At 39.2% G+C, this 14,542-nt stretch overlaps 1 protein-coding gene and 1 pseudogene across 5 annotated transcripts in view; one reads left to right on the top strand and one right to left on the bottom strand.

The window, feature by feature from the left end:
- TMEM117 (transmembrane protein 117) overlaps window positions 1-14,542 on the bottom strand; it is a 238,258-nt gene that overhangs the window by 192,743 nt on the left and 30,973 nt on the right. The gene's annotated exons all lie outside the window — the stretch shown is intronic.
- Window positions 727-6,760, top strand: LOC115341043 (annotated as a pseudogene).

Genomic DNA, 14,542 nt, shown 5'->3' with positions numbered 1-14,542 from the left:
AAGTCCAGTTTCAGTATGGATTAGGGCTGGACACATGGGGAAGCTATCAAGTGGGGGAAATTAGTAAAAAAGTGAGGTGTTCATTCAGGGAATGAAACAGGAAGATCCCAGGACTGGTGTGCGCTGCTGAAGATTGGAGATGCAGGTTTGGGGCCTGGAGCAGACCTGGACTATGGCCTGAAGTGGGAGGTAGGATTTGAGCTCTGCAGTAAGCAGAGTTGGAAGATGGGAGTTCTCCGACAGGGCTGAGATTTCGGAACGAGGTGGGAACCATGAGGCAGCAGAAGTGATAGGAAGGTAGGTGGGGTGAACCAAGCTCTGCGATGGGGCAAGAGCAACATAGGTCCTTGGACCGGTCCAGTAGTAGGGCAGCAGTAACAAGGATTCTGGCAGTGAAGAAGAAAGGGAAAGTGCAAACGCACATATGCATGCTCCAAGCCCCTGTACTCTTCTCTTTCACTGCTGGAAACAATGACAGCCCCAGGCCTAGCTAGACTCGGGATGTGCGGTCAGTCTGTCCTCCCCTAAAAAGCAAGCAGAGGCTGCTATGGCAATAGCAATTTAGCCTGACTTACTGAGAGGAGGGGCTTAGTGATAAAAGATACTTGCCTTGCAGTTTGATACATGCTCTCTGAAGGGCTGCCATTGCATATGGAATATTAACGACACCTTGGATTAAAAACAGTACTCGCAGAAGAAAGTTGTGATTTTAGAATGTCTAGATTAATGGAGAGGAAAATCACAGCTGGGCATCTAGATTTCTGTAAAATAGCCAATTCCAATCTATCTAAAACAGGTAAGAGATAGGTTTATTAAGTATTCATTGCACCTGTATTCTCCAAAGCAATATAATTTCCCCTATTTAGCTATTACACACAGATTAATATATACACATATGTATAAATTTCACATTTTTTTAAGTACTTTTTCACAAATATTGTCTTTGGTAGGCAAATTCTTACACCTTAACTACCCTTCTACTGTAGCTTATGTTTGCCATATAGGACTTCCTTAAATCTCAAGTAAGTACATGAACATCATTTTTTAATGAAAGAAATAGCAGCTCAATCACAATACCGATTGAGTCATTAAGAAAGGAATTGGATATTAGCACAATCTACTTACCTAATTGCATACAAGTACTGCTGTATATTACTTATTGTTCCCATCGTACTAGTAAGTATAACATGCTAAATGCAGTTGAACTAAAATACGTGAAAAGCTCCACTTAATACCCACATTGCATTATATATCCTTTCATATCAATTCATTTGAACATAAAAAGGGAATGCATAAGATGATTACCTAACAGGGAAGATGTTAAAGTAAAAATTGCAAATAAGGCTTGATATTTTTATAACAAAACCTAGGACTCCCTCTGTAACACTTTATTAGCTTGGTAAAATGAGCTAAAAAGTATGCTTTGAGAGCACCTGTAACAGAAGTACATTGGGGTGTGAATAGTCAGAAATCTGGAAAACTTATCTAGATGGTAACTGGAACAGATTTGTACTAGATTAAAATACAGTTGCAAACAGGCAAACAAAATTCTCAGAGTAACCCCAACAAATAAAACAGTTCATGTAAAATTAGGGCTTCTACTATAAAGAATAGCAAGCAAAAAGGAGCAAGGGGCAAAGAGAGTAGATAAGGAATAAAATTACATAAAGTAAGCTGTTAGCTTGATCTTTTTTTTACTTCAGGCCAAATTAATCGCTTATTATGACCTTGTCAAAAATGCCAAAAAACCTCCACAGGTATGACAGGGAAGAATATGGTTCCTAGGATATATTTACACATACAGAATTAGATACTTTTTAAATAAACAAATGCACTAAACCTAATGGAACTTTGCAAATACAAGTTACGTGCCATATGAATGACTACCAGTGATAAACTGTGAACTACAATTAGCTATATAAACAAATCAAGATTCTTTTCAGTTACACAATGTTTCTTAGCTCCACATGAAGTTTGCACAAAAAGTAATTTTTTACTGAAAGAAGGTCTTCTATCTACTCCAAGACTTTGGAGCCCCCATCACAGGTACAAGGGGAACACAGGGTTGTACAAATGTCAGGATTTAGGGCCCTGCAACAAAACCAGGCAGTAAATCAGCTCATCACCTGAAACCTGCTTGACTTTATATAACAGCGTGCAGACACTGTCAGGGACAATGACAGAGGAGCATGTAGATATTCATTGTCAGAGAGTCACAGGTCTAAGCCATATTTCTTTTAGGTCCAGGAGAAGAGACAACCCAACAGGCAGATACAAAAACTGAGTCAATCAAACAGGTCACTTTTTAAAACTAAAACTTTTCTAGCATCTTTAGATCCACAGCCTGTAAGATGGTTGGATTCATTGCACTGCAGAAGGAGAAACAAGAGAAACATGAAATTCATACCCATTAATTTAGCATGCTTTCTTGTCTTAATTATGAGTGATGGAGCCCATAAACTTCAACCCTTTCCTGGGCATATGTGTAATATTCTAATATCAAGCCCTTCATCAAATCAGTCGTATTCCTTTAATTCTGGATGCCCCATCATGTGATTGCTCTTTTTGTCCATTTAATGTCCACTGCCATCTCCCTCAATGGCTGAAACTGTTCAGCTGAAAAATTAATCTCAATAAATTGGAAATATTTTTTTAGCCTTGAAAACCAAATCCTACTTTCATCAAAGTCTGGCAACTCTGTTCTTAGTCAGCACTAACAACATATGCAACTCCTCATCTGTCACACTACAATGTCATGGTGCTGTTGCTCATTCTACCACTTCTAAGATGTGTGTATGTGTGTTGGCTGGCTTTGTTTAAGAATGGCACTTAGCACTGAACACAGCAATGTTCAGAAAAAGAAAGTTTTCTTAAATGACAGATGCAAAATTTTGGACTTGAACTATGAAGATGATCTAGTCACATCCTGTAACTTGAGTTATTCTGTTGGTGCTAAGATGGTAGGCAGAAAACTTGCCACCATCTGACGTAAAAAAAGTCACTTCTGAAAATCATTACAGCACATATGCAGATCTGGTGGATGTCAGGGTAGCTCCAACGGCCTCAGGATATAGCAGGGCATACTGACTGTCTTCCCACATGCAGTGAAACTGGGTCCTGATTGTACAAGGCTTCACATTCTTCTGATGGATGACCAGGAGTTCTTGTTATAGCACCAAGCTGGGGGGTCGAACCCGTTGTGTTCTTCTCTTGCTTATTATGTTACCTGAGGAAAGGTTCTTTTTATTTCTGCACCTGTTCCCCTGTGCCCACCCTGTAAGTCGCTCACATCAATTGCAAGGCACACTGTTTCAAGAATCTGGTCTTGCTTACGGCCTCTAAGCTCTACTATAATACAAAGAATTAATAGGAGACAGTAAGAATATTTTAGCAAATTGAAATATGCATCCCAAGGTAGATGCATGAGAAATGCCTACACAAACACAAGACATGTTTTCTAATGACACTCTGAGCTCCAAATGCACCTTACGCAGCTCTGCAGTTCCAGCCCCTCCAGCTACGTAACTAATGTCGTACAGCTCAGCCCTGCGTGCAGTCCAGTGAACTGAAGGTGATGAAGGGGGTAGGGGGTTTATTAGTTCAGGTCTGTAACTGCCCTAACGCAGTTACGAGGCTACACATCCAGGCTTTATCCAGCCAACTTACAGCAAAGTGGAGGAAGTGGCACAGCTGTCTGCCTCTCTCCATTTAGACCTACCTATAGTCCTTTTCCAGGAGCTTGATGAGATCAGGAATCTGGCATTACAATTCCCTCATGCAGCTATGGCCATGCTGTTTGTACCCACTTCAGGGCTTATTTATACTGCCTTCATTTGTAATGTTTGAAAAGGAAGGCAGAGAGGTAGGAAATAGAATTTAATTCAAAGCACACATGACCTCTAGCCAAGAGGATTTTAGGAAAAGGTAACTTTCCTATGCATATTCAAACCTCTTTTAATTGAACACATCATAAGAAAATGTTACTTAACTGTATTGTACCTATTAGGGTGGCTACATTTTGAAGAATTTACAGGGGTATCTTATAAAATTCAGCTGAAGAAAAAAATTACACAAAGTTTGTGTAATTTCTTTATATTCACAAAGGCTATGGAAAAGAGTAGGGAAAGAGTACAGCTACCCTAGGTTAAAGTACAGTGCTTCAATACTTAACAAAATATGTTCAGAGAGCAAACATCCCCCACCTGTGAAATACACTGTGAGTAGAACAGATGGCTTTCTATCCACATTCACTTTCTGGAAAGTCATTTGACTGCTTTTGTTGCTGAGCTTCTAGAGAAACAACTTTCCTTCCCAATTTCGTCGAGTACAGTCTGAACTAGCTTTTTGTCACTTCACTGCCTGGGTGAGCTATAAATTTGCAAAGCACAATAATGCAGTCTCTATTTAGCAGGTCTTCACTGTAGCTCATGTTTGTTATATTTTGACCTGTGTCTGTGAACATACCTTTGGAAAAGTCATATTGTCTTAAGGTTGACTTGAAAGCAAAACATTACATTCAAAAAAACTACTACTATCAACTTAATGGTTGAAGCGCTCTGAAAATTTTCAAGATATCAATAACACTTTGAAAAAGTCCTTTCTTCCATTCAATGTGCAGTTTGTACCGAATAAAATTTTATCCTGTCATCCTATCAAGCACTGTAGCGGACTCTGATCCATAAACGGCTATTTGGATGACCCTCATACAAAGCTCCTACTTGGACAGACCTCACAGTTTGGCATCTGCTGCATCGTTTGGAGAGATGTTCTACAAACATAATGAACTGCAATTGGTGACAGCTCATTCTGGCAGAATATGCCAGCCTTTATTTTGTTTTTATTAGGAGTACAAAATCATTGGGATTAAACACAAGACCTTACAAGCCTAAAAACCTTGCTTTGTAAAATACACTGCAGATTCCAGATATTCCATAATGGGCAGTGATACAAACTGGGCCATAAAGAGTGAGACAAAATTAATTCTCTCTAACTCTACCATAAGCACAATGCTTTTGGCCTGGGACATTGATTTACAGAAGAAAGTCACAGAAAAAGAAAAAAAAAAAATCTTGTCCAGCACTTTAGATGGAAAGGTTGCTGTGGCTATCACCACAAGCAGGATTTCATGCTGATTTGTTTTGATGCTGTCTTCTGGATGTCAGTCACAGCTACCCATATTACACATGCCTCTAGGCCCAGTATGGATACTCGAGGCAAGGATGGAATGAGCGTGGGCAACTACTGTCCTCCTGCCCTCCCCTCTGCTTCTTCCAAAGATAGACACAGATACATTATTGGGCAAGGGGATGCTGCTGTTACTTGAGGGCGCGTGCTTTTTTCCTTTCATCTATCATACACTACACTAAATATTAGAGAGGAAAGAATATAAAGGTTTGGATTAAAGTTCATGAAGATCTACCTGTGCTGGTGTTGTAGAGTAAGCTTTAAGTGTTACCTACTCGGAATTTACTTTTTTTTTTTTTCAGATAGAGAGAGGTGAGCTTGTATGTTATACCATATTCCAAATTATTTTGCCAATTCAAACATACTGGATTTAACAGAAAAGTTTTGAATTTTAAATTCAGTACATCTAATTCAACTTTTATTTTAAAGGCTGTTGGTCTCTCTTTTCCCTTCAGGCATATTCCACAGAAAGATGATGAATGGTACATGCACTATTTTAATTTGCAACAGAAATCCTAAGCTGGAGTGGTACTGCTATTTGCTGATTCTGGTTTGCCTTTTCACTTATTAGCAGGATTTCTAGGCAGTATACTTGCACTATGACATTATGTGTTCTGCGTGAAGACATGGACTACCAATACCATATTTCTCTTTAATTTGGCACTGTATGACTTTACTTGGACTCTCATGGCACCTTTTTCAGTACATGATAGTCTCCGTAAGTTAGCTGTCTATTCCAGTCAAGCATTTTATCAGATCATAAGACTATTTTTTAGTATTAATATCTATGGAAGTGTCTATTTCCTGACACTGATCAGTTTGGACAGATACGTAGGCACTGTCCATCCTATCACTTAATTACCATGGTGGGACAAAGGAAAAGCTGGGTTTTGTACCATGACAGTATGGATCTTCACAGTGATTGCATCAGTGCCTGAGATCTACTACACAGTTGCAGCTGGAAGACAACATGACATCACAGATTCCCTGGATGGCACTGAAGGACCTTTACAATTTGCAGTGCCATTCACACTCTCCAAGATTGTACTGAGATTCCTAATTCCAGTCACCATCATCTTTACATGCTATATATTGACTCTCAAAGCATTACTACAACTCGGTAAAGGTCAGCAAAGAAGGAACAGACTTGTTAGTCCTCTGTTACTGATTTCAGCCACTATGATTGTATTTGCTGTTTCTTTCATACCTTATCACGTTATGATGATGGTGATACTAATTTACAGAATTGTCAACCACCCTGTGGGAACATAAGCACATTAGGTGCCATTTATAAAGTCACAGAGATCACCTGCAGCATCAACAGTTGCCTTGACCCAATCATTTTTACAGTAGCAAATAAGACATGCTATCAAAGAATTAAAAGTATAAAGTGTCATCCCAAGTGCCAGCACTGCTGTTGTCTGACCAGAAGGGTAAGGGACATCACTCTGCCCCCAAGAACAATGACTTAAATACCAGTCTACAAACACATGCATCTCCCACTGCCCATTTGGCTTTGTGTCATCAGACCCGTTTAAAATTTGGCCTCCTGTATTGTATAGCAACCTCCTGAATAAGCAAGAATACACAGCAATGCAGAGTAAAACTTAATGTGAAAAGAAACACTCGGAAGTCCTAGCTTTACAGAATTGGCATTTTAAATATTCTTGTCATAAATATACCTTAATTTATCATGAAACAGCACTTCTTACCTGTATGTACATGCAACACGGAATGAACAATGAAGAAAAGTTCTAAGTAGCTACTTCAATTCTTGGCCAGAAAAATACAGGAAGATTAAGTGCACATAGTGTTGAGGAGCCTTCTTATAGTTTCTGTTAATTATTCTTTCATCTGTTTGTAAGTGCTGCTGTGATTGGACTGTGCAATTAATAACAATCATGATGCTTACAACTGAACTTCTCGAGCATTTGCAGAGAGGCTTTCTACAAGTACTTCATTTTAATGCTGCTTGCACTAGAGTTCCACTGACACTGCCAGTGGAACCTCATTAACCCGGATAAGTGCAGCACATTTCCGAAAACAAACAAACAAAAAATAAATAGTAAGATAAAGTCCCTGAGGATAGTCAGAGCCACAGCGAATCTACTCATGAAGCAAACGAGCACAGATTGAAGAGCTTTGTTAAGTCTTCCCCCAGGCAGCAGGGGGTTCCAAACCAGGGCATACTGGTGGTATCCCCCAAACCCTGGGCAATTACAGTTGTTTCCCGCAAGTGTTCTGTCTCAGGGGAGTGTGTGGTTCTGCCATGAACTCTGAACTCATCAACAGGGAGAAGTCTGCACAGGAAAAGTTCTGAAATACAGAGATGGCTGAGCTGCAAGAAGAGTAAGAGATGCTGCTACACAGAAGTACTTCGTCTCCTGTTCATTTAGGGTCTTAGCATCACACTTTCAGGACAGTCTAAGGTAATCAGTCTACAGTGCATTTTCATCATTAAAACAGCACAATATATAGCCATCAGAACATCCACCTTCAGGAGTCATTAAATAAGTGTTCTTTCAACACATTGTATGGGCAAAATAATCATGTTCCATAATCAACGACCTGCTGACCTGCTTTCTTGCCAACTCCCACACACTACCTCGTTAACTATAAAAGCCCATGTATCAGTGAGCACGTTAACTTTATTTTCAGAAGTTACTAGTGACAAAGTACTTTTTAATACTTTTTACAGTGCCTCAATTCTTTAATTTCCATCATTTTAATATAATTTTGTCCTCACATGTCTGTATGTGAAAATAATTCTATTCTACATAGGTATTAAATCTCTCTTGTTGCATGTTTCAATTGTATTGAGTAAATATATATGCATATATAGTATCTAGAACAATGGGGTTTTTAATTGTCTATAACTGTGACATGACATGAAGAACCAGTTCCTGATAATCTGAAACACTTTACATGTGTTTGGATGTACTAGCAAACTCACAGGAGCTTGTACCAAAATGACGTGCCTATATTCTGTGCAGGGGAGTTATGTACTCACCTCATTGTAAGTGCTGCTTTTCTCCTTTGGTAATTTATCAATCTTTCAATTTCTCTTATTTTAAAAGAAAAATATTCACCTTTTTTTTTTTTTTTTTTTTTTTTTTAACGCATGAATTGTCTATTGGAAGCATGACAGGGTTATTAACAATGCATTGCCTTCCTTAAGAAAGAGAGCTTTTTAACCCACGCATGGGCACCCATTGGCAATTACCTACTATAACACGCACTTACATCTGAGACTGATACAGAAACAATGTCAATGCCATTTAGCAACAAAGGTGCTCTCAGCATGAAAAAGGATAGAACAGGAGAGATTAGTGTGAAGCTCTGGGCTACATGAGTTTATTGCTCCCACCTGATTGCACCCAAGATTGTAAACAGTAAGCTATTTCCAATATCAAACACTTGCCATTTTTATCTTTCAATCTATCTTTAAAGGCACAGACACACTGTTTCTTTCTCCTTTCTCCACCTCAGTATTGCTTTTCAGCAAGTTAATTTGTGTTCGGGCTGGGTAAAATTCAATGTGAAATCAAAATATGCTTTTCTAGACACAAAATTAATCATGAAAACTCACTGCAGTCCTGGGCTAGAAATGATAACTTCACACCTCTGGGAAGCAGATGTTATCAGGTTATACCTGCCAGGATGTCTAATGTGTGAGCTTTTTCAGGAGAGACAATGACTTAGACCAGCAGCTTCTCTAAATTTTCTAGAGATTTTTATAGCAAAACAGTTGTTTTTCTGTTCAGACAGATCATTTTACTCTCACTGCATAGTATCTACTATATAGCTGTTAATGTTACTATTACATATGAAGCAGGTATCACTAGAAAGATCTTTTGTTAATGAGGAAAGAAGCAGTGAACTCAGAAAAAATTTTGAAAAACATTATCAAAGTCACTTCTTGATTTTGGAAAAAAAATGGAATTGTTTCCTCTTGAAGTGCTGCCATTATAACACCTATGAATGCAGCCTGTGCTCACAAGTACCCAAAGTTGGTGAGAATAAAATTAAAAATTTCAGTTAAAGACTGAATTGAAAGCCTCCAGTGAGCTCAAGATGAATACAATAATTAAAAAGCTTCACAAATAACCCTTCCACAACTCACATGCAATGCATTTGCAAGCTGCATTAATGCAGATTGCAGAGATTCTCAAGCAAAGTCTAGGGTTTCTCTGCCTGTGTTTCAGTGTGTAAAAAGAAAAACTAAGGCAATAATAAGGAAATGCTTTAAAGTCAATGTGAGAGTCTGACTCAAAAAAAAAAAGCCAGGGAGAAATTTCATTCTGGTCAGGTTATCAGAACATAAAACGCATTCAACTGAACAAGAATGACCTTTATATTCTCAGTGTGACTGAACTCTGCAGTATACTCGCATAGAAAGATGCAAAATGAGATGCTTTTTACCTTCTGTCAGCATCACCCTACCAAAGAGCTGCACGGTCCAGGGCATGCGTGATGGAGCGGTGCCAGCAACTGCCATCGTGGGCCTGGGAGCGTATCGAGGAGCGCTTACTGTGCTGTGCCAGTGACAGGGAAGGGCTGGGGAAGCAAACAGGCAGGGACCTGCTTTTGCAGGAGAGAATCCAGATCTCGGTCAACTCAGAAGATAAACATTGCCATGAAATAGTACGGATCAAGATGATACTGATTTCTGTCACGTATCTTTTGATCCTCCCCGACCCCCAAGAATAAAAGCAAGAGATACCGGCAGCATGGATGGTAGCCCTGCTCTAAACTCTTTGCTGGGGACAAGCAGGAGCAAGCTGGAGACTCCTCTAGTTCACTTATGTAGGACTGAGTAAGGTGTGTGTCCTAGCTCCAGTTCACTGTTCTGGGCTCACCTGCAGAACAAGGGACAAACTGTTTGGACTCTGAAACTCTAGTAAAATCTGTTTTTCTGCATTGCTCCTTTTTGTGTCCCACTGAAAGAAAAATATGGAGTAAACTGTGCTACAAAAGTAAATCCTTGCCTTCGTGACTTTCTGTAGCTGGATGCAATCCCACATGGTCCACACAATCCTATGAAGCTCATTAATTTTCTATCAGTAAAGCCATCTACAACAGCAATCCCAAGGTACACACACACATAAGAGAAAAAGGGGAAGAAAAAGCAAAGAAACCACCTTATGCTTCTGAAAAGATTATTCCCAACCAACCCCAAATAATGAAGAACAGAAGGGAAACAAGAGGACGGGGGCATTCCTACAAAAAGTACCTGTGTCACAGTGCCTCTGTTGTCTGTTCTCCTGGCCTGGGCACCTCACACAACATGCCTTGTGCTGGGCTGAGTCTAAAGGCACCGGGTAATCTGTAAAAATCATCTTCAGGACACAAAACTCATGAAAAATACTTCCCTCTCTTACCCTCAGCTATTCATGTTTCTCATGATACTCAGCTGTGAATACACCCTAGTAGCTGACAAGGCTTCTAGACGTTTGTTTGCCCGTTCGTAAGTGATTCTATAATCAATTAAACACACTTTTTTAAAGCATTTTTCTTCAACTAGGCTGAACAAATGCTAAAGTTGTCCTGACTGAAATCAAAGGTTTTCTACAAAAAAGAGTTAAAAGCACAAGACAGCTGTTCCTATTTACTTGGCCATATTTTTATTTGGCAATGCATGCTCCTAAAATGTTTTATTATAATATTCCCCAGGTAGATTGACATAAACAAAATTAAGTAAGTTTATTCCATTTTGCTACAGTAAGCGAACAGTAAACTAAACGGCTAAGAGCCAAATTCAACATCTTCTACTATAACAAGTATGTTGCAATACTGGTTTCTCACAGATCTTTGTTTGGATTAAAACTGAGGACATGGTATCCTATTAAATGCCCAACCATTATAATGAGTTTGAACACATTATTGAATGTTGTAATAATGTATTAGCCTACAAAACTGACTGCAAGATTTCGGTAGCTTTCATGTACCGTATCTTGATTCTGAGATATTACAGTGATGGATATCCTTCTAATACGCTAGATGAATACAAAATAGACCATGGCCTGAAAGATTCAACTGTTTATGTATGTGCTCAGCTGTGGTCAGAGAAAAAACTTCCTCTTTTACTACTGTAAATGCAGCATTGTTTTGTAAGCAGAAATTGTTAAAACAAAAACCTCTAAGTTGAAGAGGTAAATTTTGCTACAAATGTCCCAAGCTGCTTTCTAAAGAAAGCCATCTTTATGCATCTACTGTTCTCCATTTGTCCGTTCGTAATACTTTTATCTCACAGAAAAACTACCTGAAATTTTCACGCTTATTAAGCCATGAGCTTACCTTTTTTAAATAAAAATGTTCCAATGTTCCTGAAAGTTTGGTTTTCTCTTCAATATACATAAACGGATGTATTCTGATATCAAAGTTGTTTTTTTTTCCACGCCTCAGAAACACCTTACCTTGCAAAAAGCTATGACAAACAGTACCACAAGGCAGTTAAAATACTTCACCTTTGTACACTGCTTTCATCAGTGGAAGCCAAAGCTCTTTGGGCAGAAATAAAAATATGCCTAGACTGATTCTACAGCTGCAGGAACCCCAGCAGAGGAAGGTAACATAGCTAAGTCCACCATCCGCCTTGCAGGGAAACAGCTTCTCTGCTCCTGCCTTAGAGAAACATGCCAGTCTCAGGGCTGCCAAGTCTCCCTGCGCTGTGCCTGGAGCCCACAGTCGGAGGTGATGGGACATGCTGGCCCCTGGGCAGGGACCTACCACCTCCATAGCCCCCCTGAAGCTCTCTTTCCAGGCCTTTTACCAATTTACCACTTACCAGCTTGGTCCCTTCCTCTTCACATGACTCAGCACGGATGGGGCTTCCTCCAGCTGGGAAAGGTGAACCTTAATCAGGGAGCACTGCGGTTCTCAGCTTTTGCAGTCTAAGGTGAAATGCAGCCTAATGTCACAAAACCTAACAGTCAAGGTCTCAGCTACTGACCTCGCTAGAAATGTGATGTCCTCGCAAAGTACATCATGTGCTAGGGCAATGGGAACCTAGGATCTCCAGTTTCCCACCAGTCCACCCAATACCAGTCAGAAGACCGACATTAGTAGCCAGACATCTTTCGGCTTCTTGTGCAGCCTCTTACCTGACTTTGGTGGTCTCAAGGGCCCAGTCTGAACAAGAAACCACAAGTGAGCAAATGCAGGTGAAATGTATAGCGCACTGCCTTCCTGTAATGCCACACAGCCTTTACAGATTGCTTGCTATTTCTCAAAGAAAAAAGAATACAAATACAAATGTTCATAAGAACGCACATGCATCTTTTAATACAAAAACAAGAACAGGAAGATGGACTTTTGCTGCTGCAAGGGAAGGTCTGACATTTTCTTTTCTTAATGGATTACCCAAAGGCAACCGAGAGCAGGGTGGTAATGGTCAGTGCCATCTGCTGTACCAAACATTGCAGGGAATTCATAAAGGCACCACATCTCCCTCTTTGCTTTACATTAATGTCATTACTATTACCTAGATGCAATAACTCAAGCTGCTCTTGTGAAAAAGCTGTAAAATGGAGATAATGTGGGAAGACTTAAAGCTATGCCAGAATTACAGTGGGTAGGCAGGCTTAATTCTGTGTTTTTCTGCATCTGTCAATTGCAATTATACAGATTTAACATATAATTTTAATTATAGACTTTACTCTTACTGATGTTATTACTTCAGGTTTAGACAACTGTGCTGATGCAGTTAAAAGGAAACCTGTAAAAATAGGTATTGATTTCCTATAATGTTTTAGAACATTTTTTAGTAGGGAAGCAACTGAAAACCCTGCGTTAGCAATAGAAAATGCTAACGCGTTTGTTCTTGAGGTGTAGATTTTTTAATTCTATGTGACTGTATCCCAGGTTATAAAATGAATGTGAAAAAAATTTTCTCTCTTTAGATGTCCTCACTGCATAACAAAAGAAAAGTTGGTTAGAGGGCACGTAAGTATTAACTGTATATTTTCACCCTTTATCCTTTAAGAATTTTTAGCATTTTTTAAGAAACCTGCTTTTTTTAACTGCCAGACCTATGAAAGTAATTTCATGATCCTCCTCCTTTTTTTAATTTTAGACCTACAATGTTTCATCATCTTATATGTAGTGCCTACAGAAACTAGATTTTCCTTCTTTGAGTTCATTGGAATCCAAATTACACAGTAACAGCATCATTTATATCCCGTATAACGCTGATGCTGAACTCTGAAGGGCAGTGCTGTAATCTCTGTTTTTCAATACCAGTTTAGCAATACTCTGCAACAACTTGTCAAAATAATTCTTTTTTTTCCTATACTGTTTGCTCTTTTCTCCTGAAACTGCACTGAAACTGATCCACAAGCTTATTTTTAACAGTAAATAGAGTTGCTTACAATCTACCTACCACACAGTCTTTTAAAATACACATTTATAAAGCATTTTTGAGTCAGAAAACAAAGCAGATTCTATCATCATCCATCTAGGAGCATCTACAGGTTTACAAATGGCCATTCCAATAAGTGGTCCAAAATGCAGTATTGTGGCACAGTAAATTGCAAACCTGATGGTAATATAAACATATAAAAATGTAAACATAGTTGAATATGTTTACATGTAAGTAGTTTAATATGCTTAAATAATAGCAAATACACATAATAAACCTTTAGCCTGATTTGAATGAGCAAAGCCCCTTTCTATCAAACGTGTGAAGTGGAGGTTGACAGAAAACAGCCACTTACAACTAACCCCAGTGCTGAACTGGAACTCAAAAGAGATTTAGATTTGACCATGAGCTTTGCCAGAGATATTCTATGGGACTAAGGCAAGCAATGCTGTCTCTAGGACTCAGTGCAGGGAATGTAAGGGTCGCTACTAAGCACGCATGCTGAGCCATCAAAGACTGGCAGAGAGCAAGAGAGAAAAGAGATTTACATTTCCTCCAGGCAAAAAAATAGTCCCTTGGTCAGTCAAATACAGGAGATAGCAGGTGTTCTAACAAAAAGAATTTGTGTCTCAAAGGCAGTGAAACAATGCTCATTTTAATTAAATAATGAGCTAGACTCTTGGTCAAGAACGGAGTACCCTATTTTTTGTTTAGACCCCCTCAGCAGATAAGCGCTCCCATGCAGGAGGTTCCCTCTCTCTAGTTCTTCTCAGAGGCGTAAAGTATGCAGAAAAAAAGAAACCCTGACCAGAGACAATTTCTGATTTAATCTCAGTATGTACAGATAAAGCATGGGTTTTGTTTTATTTCTTGTCTTCAATAAATATTTGCGGCTCTGCTGTCTGTTTTGGACACCGTGACTAAATCTCCCAGTGCACAAACAGGAACCCAAGGGGTTACAGAGCGTGTTTGCATTTCCAGTGCACAAGACAAGTGGAC

This window comes from Aquila chrysaetos, chromosome 5, assembly GCF_900496995.4.
Source record: "Aquila chrysaetos chrysaetos chromosome 5, bAquChr1.4, whole genome shotgun sequence".
Lineage (NCBI taxonomy): Eukaryota > Metazoa > Chordata > Aves > Accipitriformes > Accipitridae > Aquila > Aquila chrysaetos.
Note: the sequence above shows the minus strand (reverse complement) of the source record. Positions and strands in the feature narration are given on the sequence as shown.